Below are 10,244 nucleotides of genomic sequence, written 5' to 3'. Positions count from 1 at the left end.
GTCTCTGATTAATTGCTCTCTGTTGTATAGCTGTCCCACATGGGAGAAAGAGTGGTCCCAAAGGCACCACCCAAAATCTCTCCTCAGGGAACTGATGCTTCTTTTCTCAGGGACCACAGGCACTGTTGGTCTAGATTTTCAGTTCTGACTGGCTGAATCTGACCAAGAGGTGCATTCATCTTTCCTGGTATCAGAGCCTGGCCTTCTGTTTCACAACATCTAAAGGAAAGAAAGCAGGAGGGTGGATGTGGAGCCTGGATTCTAGCCAAGTAGATTCTTTCCCTTCCATCTGTAGGTTCCTTCTTTCTAGAATGCTCTCTCCTCATCTAATGGGTTAAACACACCATGGGCAGGTGAGAGAAGATGGGACTTGGTCTACTGGAGTTCGGGCTAAAACTGATTTAGTTGACTCCGTGGATTGTCTTAAGATATTCCCTAGTTAATGATGCTGAATCTTAAAAAACCTTCATTGGGATGGCATATATTGTCATATTGCAGACATAATTCCTACTGAGAGATTAAATGTTACATTGAAGTAAGATAGCTATTTTTATTATTGCTAAGTGCCTGTTGCTTTTTCTGGTATTAAATATTATCATTTCCATCCTGTTTCACTCTTTTTCCACTAGATGGTTCTTAGTTGTCCGTTTCTAGCTATTGATGGAGAAAGCATTTTTGTGAATCATTTTAATCAACAGGTGATTCCAAAGTGCTGTAGCACTTCCAAAGGTCAGCCTAAAGCCAAGTGGTATGTGGAGTAAACAAGCATTGAAACCAGAATATTAGTACCTTGAGTGAATTTTCTAATGAGGGTGGGTAGCTGCATTCATTATATTAGGGTTTTATCTACATTAAGCATTATTCCTCATAAGAATCATATTATTCAACTATTAACCAGATAGCAAGGAGATTTGGAGACTTTTCAGAATTTTCTAAAACCACTGAGTGTGCATTTAAACTCAGATAAATCCAAGGGTACGATTTATCCTCTGCCCTCTGCTCCATTCTGCCTCTTGTGTTATCTATTATCCTTCAGAGGACACAGATGAAAAGTGACATTGCACATTAATTAGTGGAAACTGGACTGACTCCTATCTAGACGCTTTTAATGTACAATATATGGATATTATCCCTATTCCGTGGATCCTGTGCAGGTATTAGTGTTTTGGGGAAAGCCCATCTCAGTGAGACCACTGTCTGACCTTCCAGGTGTGACTAGATGTGAAGATGAGGAATCACACTCCAGTAACCGAGTTCCTCCTCACGGGAATCCCTCACACACACAGGGGCTGGAACACGTGCTCTTTGTCTTCTTCCTCGCCTTCTACCTGCTCACTCTTGTGGGGAACCTGCTCATTCTCCTGGCCACCCTCACTTCCTCCAACCTCCACACCCCCATGTATTTCTTCCTGGGCAACCTGTCAGTGTTTGACATCTTTTTCCCTTCTGTGAGTTCCCCCAAAATGATGCTCTACCTTCTGGGGCAAAGCCGGACCATCTCTTACCAGGGCTGCGCCTGCCAGCTCTTCTTTTATCACTTCCTGGGCTGCACGGAGTGTTTCCTGTACACTGTGATGGCCTATGACCGCTTTGCCGCCATCTGTCACCCCTTGCGGTACACGGCCATCATGAACCCAGGGTGTGTGCCATCTTGACTCTGAGCACCTGGATGGGGAGCAGTGTGCATGCGTCTGTCCTCACATTCCTTGTGTTTAAGTTACCTTACTGTGGCCCCAAGGAGGTGGGCAATTTCTTCTGTGACATCCCGGTGGTGCTGCCCCTGGCCTGTGCCAGACACCTCTCTAGCTCAGACTGTGAGTTTCACCAACGTAGTGTTGTGGCACTCCTGTGTTTCCTTCTCGTCCTCACTTCTTATACTCGCATCGTTATCTCTATATTGAGAATCAGCTCCTCAGAAGGCAGGCACAGAGCCTTCTCCACCTGCAGTGCCCACCTGACTTCTGTCCTGCTCTTCTATGGACCCGTGGTCCTCATTTATCTCCAGCCTGCCTCTAGTACTTGGTTGGAATCTGTGGTTCCCTTGTTCAATAATATTGTTACCCCATCCTTAAATCCTTTGATATATAGCTTGAGAAACAAGGATGTGAAGTTGGCTCTGAGAAAAGTACTAATCCAAGGAGTATATACCTGAGGAGTGTAAACTTTTCTGTCAGTACCTGTGCTTATAAATTTGCCCTGTATTCATCAGGGGCACCTAGTCTCTTACAGTTAGTGTGACTGCTAAGTGCTATTTGGGACAAGTGGGTTGAATGGATTCTTTGTCATTAGCATGTAGTATTTCTATAAATTTTTATTCAACAAAATTTTGTATAGCACACTACCATGTGTGAGACACTATTTTGTCCACTTTATAAATACCGACATATGTTATTATGATAATTATCATATAGAGTAGATATTATTATTCCAATTTGCAGAGGAATATATTAAGGCAGTGGGATATTAACACACTTCTGCAGTTCACAGAGATGAAAGGTTACTGAGCTAGGATGTTAATGGAAGGGTTTTAACTTTGTGTTATTAATTCTGCCTCTGTGTCATCAGAGATAGCTTAAATGCCTACTTCTTCCAGGAACTTCTTTTCAATTTATACAGAGTATTCTCCAGTTTTTCAAAAAAATCTAGTTTATGCAATTTGTTATATTTATTTCCATCACTTTTTCATCTATATTGTGGTGAGTGTTGTATACTTGAGTGTGAGATTAAGAAATTTGGTTACATTTCAGAAGCCAGGTGATATCCACGTATCTACTAATAGGCATTTTCACAGATCCTCTACTCTTAGGTCCGTGTACCTGTTCTTTATGACCATGGTTTGGATTCTTGAATAATGATTTCAGATTTTCTGTCATTAAATCAAAGACTGAATTTGAATTCCAGATTCCTGGTTCCTCAAAATAATTTTCTTCCTCATGTAGATAAATAGGTTTGAAGAAACAGGAAAAATGTAAAAACTAAAGTGACTCGAAATTACAAATTAATCCTACCACCCAAATGATAATCACTATCAACATTCTGTTATTTCTCCACTTTCTCTCTCATTTAGTGACTAAATTGAAACAAAAGTTTCTAACTTCCTGTTTATAATTAGTTCAATTATATCATCTATATACCTATCTACATATGTGTACTTATACAGTTGTAGTCATATTATATATATATTCTTGTTCTAACAGTGTATCAACCATTTTCAATTGCCACTATATTTAAACCAGTTTAAACCAGAAATACAATTCACATACCAAATAATTCACACATTTAAACTATTAATTAATGTTTTTTAAGTATATTCTAGAATTTCAACCATCACCATTGTCTATTTTAGAACATTTTTTTATCATCACAAAAAGATACCCTATAGCTTTTAGCTATCATTCTGTGCCGTCTACAGGGTCGCACAGAGTCGGACACCACTGAAGCGACTTAGCAGCAGCAGCAGCTGTTATTATTATCCTCATCATTTTCCTCTCTAAGCAACTGATAATCTGTTTTCTGTATCAATAAATTTGCTTGTTCTGGCCACTTTATAGAAATAGAACCACATAAAATGTATACTTTTGGTGGCTGCTTTCTTTAATTTAGCATAATGTTTTCAAGATTCATCCATGTTGTAGCAGGTTACTATTTTTTCCCACTTCTTATCTTTTGTGGCCTGAACATCCCTAGTTACTTTGGTTTCTGAGGTCATTATATGTTATTAAATCCATATATATTTATAATTGTACTATCTTCATAAAGGGCTGACCCTTTATCATTATAAAATGTCCCTTTTTATCTCTGGCCAATGCTTTTTAAAATCAATTTCTTATTTCATATGAATTTATTACAACTTTTTTTTCAACTATACTTCAATTTTATTAAAATTCACCCCCCCCAAAAAAAAAACACAAAATCTTTGAAGCCAAAACTTAAACAAAAAAAGAAAAAAAATTCCTTATCTGCTTTTTTTGGGAGGGAGATACAGAAGAACTTCTTTATTTTATTTTTATTTTTTTTACTTTACAATACTGTATTGGTTTTGCCATACATCAACTTTTTCCAAACTACAGATGAGAACCAATTTTGATAGGGAAAAAGGTGGAGCAGGGAAGACAGGGTCAGAGAATAGGACTAGAATCATCATCTAGAAAGTTATAAAACAGTACTGATGCCCAATCTCCACCCTAGACAATCAAATAGTAACAGTTCTAAATGTTCCCAGAAAATTCCATTATTCAACCAGGGTTGAGAAGCACTAGTTTGCATGCCTCCAGCCAGTTTTGCTTCATTGGTGGATGTGGAGAGGGAGTGGATCCTGGTATCAGGACAGGGCTGCAAAAGGGGAGATGCAGTGAGGGTCTCCTGCAGAGGCGTGGGTCAGCAGTGGCTTGCCACTGGGATGGGGGAGGTGGCAGCAGCAGTCCCAGGAGTTGCATCTCGGCATAAGTCCTCTTGGAAGTCTCCTAGTAATACTTTAAAAGTCTATTTTGTCTATTAATTTAGCCATTTCAGCGTTCCTGTGGTGGTTGTTTGTATGACATCTCTGTTTTTCTATGCCTTTATTTTCCTTCTATTTGTATCTCTCTCTGTGAGGGAGCATCTTGAATCTCTGGGTGTGTGTGTTTCCTGTAAGATTCCATAAATGGCTCAGTGGTAAAGAATCCACCTGCCAATGCAGGATACACAGAATTGATCCCTGATCTGGGATGATCAGAAATGTTGCAAAGCCACTGAACCTATGAGCCACAACTATTGAGCCTCTGCTCTAGAGCCTGGGAACTGCAACTACTGAGCCGTTGTGCCTAGAGCCTATCAACAAGCAAAGCGTACAGGCTAAAGAAATTAGCCTCCAGTTAAAAAGAAAAAAAGAGAGAGACTTCTCCAGCACCACAAAAAAATAAAACCAAAAACCAAGCAAAGCGACCACAATAGGAAGTGTAGCCCCCGCTCACCTCAAAGAGAGAAAAGCCTGGAGGGCAAACAAGACCCGACACAGCCAAAAAAAAAAAAAAATAAATAAAGGAATATAGGAAAGATAGTTTAAAAAAGTGCAGCTTGACCATCTTGGCCTTTTGATTGAATTTTAATCCATTCATGTTTTAATGTTAATATAGATATAATTGTATTTACATGTGATATTTTACTTTTTGTTTTCTATATGTCTCATTCCATGTCTTTTTGTTCCTCTATTTCTCCTTTACTTTTATTTATTTATTTTTTATGTCTTTACTTTAAAAAAAATTAATTCATCATGTAGCATTTTTAATTTATTTATTGAGTTTTACATTATATTCCTTGAGTTATTACCATAGTTGTTGCTCTAGGGCTTACTATCTTAAATTCTAACATCACAATCAGCTTCAGGTGTATGCTAAATTAATTCCAGAGTGATATAGAGACACTACTTCAATACAGCTCTCTTCATTCCCCTCTCTTTTTGTGATAAAATGTTTAAATCTATACTACATCTATGAATGATACAATTCCCAAAACACACTGTTATAATTATTACTTTGTATAATTCTATGACTTTTAAAGAAGTATGTAAAGCAATTATGTAATTATAGCTATTGTTATAATGACCTTCCTACTTACTGTTGGCATTCACCATTTGTTTCTATGGTTTTGAACTATCATGTCATTTTCTTAGCCCAATACAGATTTGCTCCCATCTACCTATTTTTTGCTATTATTGGCAAGTGTATTACATTTTTATATACATTACATGCTCCATAATAGTTTATGTACATATTGTTTTATATATTTGGTTTTAAAATAAGTTCATGGAAATTAGAAAATATGCATTTATAGAATGTTTTAATAACATGTTTACCTTTACGAGGCTGTTTGTTTTTCATCTGGATTTGGGTTACCATGAAGTGTTACATGTTTTTAGCCTGAAGAACTTCATTTAGTGTTTCTTGTAAGTTGCATGTGCTGTAAACAAATTATTTCCACTTTAATTTTTCATAGAATATGTTTAGTTCATATTCATTTTGATGATACCTTTAACGTAGGTAGTTTAGTGGTTGGCTTTTTTTCCCCCTTTGAGTATTTAAATACTTATTCTCATGTCTTCTGATCTCCACTGTTTCACATGCGAAGTCACTCATAGTTCTTACTGAGGTTCCCTTGTAAGGGATGATGAGTTATTTCTCTCTTAATGTTTTCCACATTTTTTCCTTCTGTTTGGGTTTTGGTATTTTTATTATTATGTGTTTGTTTATGCCTATCCTTAGTTCAGTTCAGTTCAATCTCTCAGTTGTGTCCGACTCTTTGCAACCCCATGAATCGCAGCACGCCAGGCAGCAGCATATGTATTTAGATGAAACAGAAACATGAGTGAAACATGGGATACAAAACAACAACATGCTGCTGCTGCTGCTGCTGCTGCTAAGTCGCTTCAGTCGTGTCCAACTCTGTGCGACCCCATAGACGGCAGCCCACCAGGCTCCCCCGTCCCTGGGATTCTCCAGGCAAGAACACTGGAGCGGGTTGCCATTTCCTTCTCCAATGCATCAAGGTGAAAAGTGAAAGTGAAGTCACTCAGTCATGTCTGACTCTTAGCGACCCCATGGACTGCAGCCTACCAGACTCCTCCATCCATGGGATTTTCCAGGCAAGAGTACTGGAGTGGGGTGCCATTGCCTTCTCCAAAACAACAACATACATTAATGTAAATATATATTCTCATTAAAGTTGAAGATATATGCAAGCCAAATCTGACTGAACTCCAACCACTTTTCTAAGCTCCTTTTAAATCAGTGTTGTAATGACTGGAATTGCAACAACAACAAAAATTAAGCTCTTTAAATCTTTCCTAAATGTAAAACTTTAGTATAGCACACAACATAAAATTTTATTTAAAACACATGCACACAAACACACACACATACACCAGTTTATAAAATCTACTGCATCGTCAGGAACAGCATCAACAAAACAAATAATATAATTAAAGGAGGGGTACAGAACTTAAATATATACTCAAAACTATGTTTTTTCCAGTAGCCATGTACAGATGTGAGAATTGGACCATAAAGAAGGCTGAGAGCTGAAGAATTGATGCTTTCAAACTATGGTGCTAGAGAAGACTCTTGAGAGTCCCTTGGTCTGCAAAGAGATGAAACCAGTCAATCCTAAAGGAAATCAATCCTGAATATTAATTGGAAAGGCTGATGCTGAAGCTGAAGCTCCAGTACTTTGGTCACCTGATGTGAAGAGTTGACTCATTGGAAAAGACCCTGATGTTTAGAAAGATTGAAGGCAAAAGGAGAAAGGGTGGTAGAGGATGAGTTGGTTAGATAGCATCACCAACTCATAAGATAATGAATTTTAGTAAACTCCAGGAGATAGTAAAGCACAAGGAAGCCTGGCATGCTATAGTCCATGGCGTCACAAAATGTTGGACATGACTTAGCAGCTCAACAACAACAACCATAACAATGGATTATATCTCTTCCTAATATTTGTGTTTTAATGAATCATAGGGATAGTAATTATGAGATGCACAAGCCCCTTGAAGATTTCTTGGAATTACTTACATACAAAGTAAAATATTCAATTTATAGTAAGGGAAGTTGAGAAAGGAAAGATTGGGGCACATAATTATAAATCATTTCAGTGCTGGGCTGATTTTCACTAATTCAGTAAATGCTTTTCATAGTATAGAAATTTAGATTACAAGCTGAAACAAAATAATTAAAACTATGGATATATGTGTATATATATATATATTCAGAATTCATACACTCAATTGTTTAACATGTGACACAATCCAAAATAACACAGTTTTGTGTGGATAATAATGATGGTGATTTTGAGATATTAAAAAATTTCTGAAAGTGTTAGTCACTCAGTTGTGTTCAGCTCTTTGTGACCCCATGAACTGTAGGGGTCTATAAGTACTAGGATATAGTTAGAATCGTCACCTATGGTTCAAGAAATCAAAATATTCATATGCTACAGTATGCTTCATCAAAATGTAGGAATAAAATACTGACTGTTGCACCAGCAGAGATCAGTCTCAAAAATGCTGTGTTCAGTGAAAGAAGCCAGACAAAAAAGGAACATACATTTTGTGACTCCACTAGTAAAAGGGCAAATTCATAGAGATGGAAAGTAAATTGATTGCTTCGTGCTTGGGGTAGGAATGAAAATGACTGAAAATGTGTGTATATATATATATATATATATATATATAATGAGGGAATACATATGTTGTATATATTGTACATATACTTATTTACATATATACATACATATTGCATATACATATATATACACATAGTATACACATAGTATATATATTATGGGGGAAATGTTCTAAAATTAGATTGTGGTAATGGTTGTACAACTATTAATACATATTCTTTGTGAACACATTCTATTAAGTTGTACACTTAAAGTGAGTACTGTATGGCATAGACATTGTTTCTCAATAAAGCTGTTTAAAATATTAAATAAATCATTGCTTGTCAAAAAATTTTGTTTTATGATGACATGATTCACCATCTTCATTTTGAAAACAAAGCTAGCAAATAAGAAAATGAGTAGAAATATAAGACTACATTTACTTTTAAAATTAAGACTAAAATGATTCATTCCATTTTGTTAGAAGTGATCATAAGTTTTAAATGCAGACAGATTGATATTCAAATCTAAGTTCTGTGATTGGCTTTTGGAGTCCACTTTGGTAATTATTTAAACTTTTCCAGCCTTATATTTATCTTCAAAAAGGAAATAACATCTACTCACAGGGTTGGTGCAAGAATGAAATAAAGGAGTCTTGAAGAGTTTAGTTAAATAAATAGGATGGTATGGGAAGGGAGGAGGGAGGGGGGTTCAGGATGGGGAACACGTGTATACCTGTGGTGGATTCATGTTGATGTATGGCAAAACCAATACAATATTGTAAAGTAATTAACCTCCAATTAAAATAAATAAATTTATATTAAAAAATAAAAAAATAAAATAGGATATTCTAAGTAAGAAGTAATTATGATTTCAAAAGCATAGAAACAGAAGACTTCTGAATTCCTTAGCATAAGAAAAAAGACAGTGATTATTAGGATGTTGTGAATACGTAAACCATTGTCATTTTGTGTGGTCTCAAAGTGACTTTAGCTATAAAATTTAAAATAGATCCACGTGCTTGTTTCATTGAACGGCCAGTAAAAATAAAGTGGTCACAGCCCTACCTAATTCTACCTTTGGTGTTCTGATCTTTTCTCTACACAGTACTTAGCAGATTGATTCTTAAAACATAAATTGGACCAAAATAGAGTAGTTAAAACATGCTAGATAAAGACTAGTAGTCATCTTAAATGAAAATGAAGAAAAGAGTTTTTATTTTATTTATTTATTTTTATTTTTTTACTTTATAATACTGTATTGGTTTTGCCATACATCAACATGAATCCGCCACGGGTGTACATAAGTTCCCAATCCTGAACCTCCCTCCCACCTCCCTCCCCATACCATCCATCTGGGTCATCCCAGTGCACCAGCCCCAAGCATCCTGTATCCTGCATCGAACCTAGACTGGCGATTCGTTTCTTACATGATAGTATACATGTTTCAATGCCATTCTCCCAAATCATCCCACCCTCTCCCTCTCCCACAGAGTCAAAAAGTCTGTTCTGTACATCTGCGTCTCTTTTGCTGTCTCGCATACAGGGTTATTGTTACCATCTTTCTAAATTCCATACATATGTGTTAGTATACTGTATTGGTGTTTTTCTTTCTGGCTTACTTCACTCTGTATAATCAGTTCCAGTTTCATTCACCTCATTAGAACTGATTCAAATGTATTCTTTTTGATGGCTGAGTAATACTCCATTGTGTATATGTACCACAGCTTTTTTATCCATTCATCCGCTGATGGATATCTAGGTTGCTTCCATGTCCTGGCTATTATAAACAGTGCTGCCGATGAACATTGGGGTACACGTGTCTCTTTCAATTCTAGTTTCCTTGGTGTGTACCCAGCAATACAGCCACTATGGAGAACAGTGTGGAGATTACTTAAAAAACTGGAAATAGAAAAGAGTTTTTAGAAAAGGATAAGGTATTAATTGAGGCAGTTGAGAAAGTGATATTGGGAAATTATACAACTAATTATAGAAAAAAGACATTTTGTCAACACCAGATGGGATTATTGCCTCATTTCTAAGTGGTTACTTTCCTAATCTCCAGCTTTTTCTTTAAAATCAGTTCTTTCAAAACAGGATCACTGGGCAATT

The 10,244-nt window shown here is 36.5% G+C and overlaps 1 pseudogene; it reads left to right on the top strand.

Moving 5' to 3' along the window:
• Positions 1-1,227: 1,227 nt before the first annotated feature.
• Positions 1,228-2,152, top strand: LOC108635511 (annotated as a pseudogene).
• Positions 2,153-10,244: the final 8,092 nt, after the last annotated feature.

Source organism: Capra hircus, unplaced genomic scaffold (assembly GCF_001704415.2).
Source record: "Capra hircus breed San Clemente unplaced genomic scaffold, ASM170441v1, whole genome shotgun sequence".
NCBI classification, from domain to species: Eukaryota; Metazoa; Chordata; class Mammalia; order Artiodactyla; family Bovidae; genus Capra; species Capra hircus.
The sequence above is the reverse complement of the archived record's forward strand: the minus strand, read 5'-3'. Positions and strand labels throughout refer to the sequence as shown.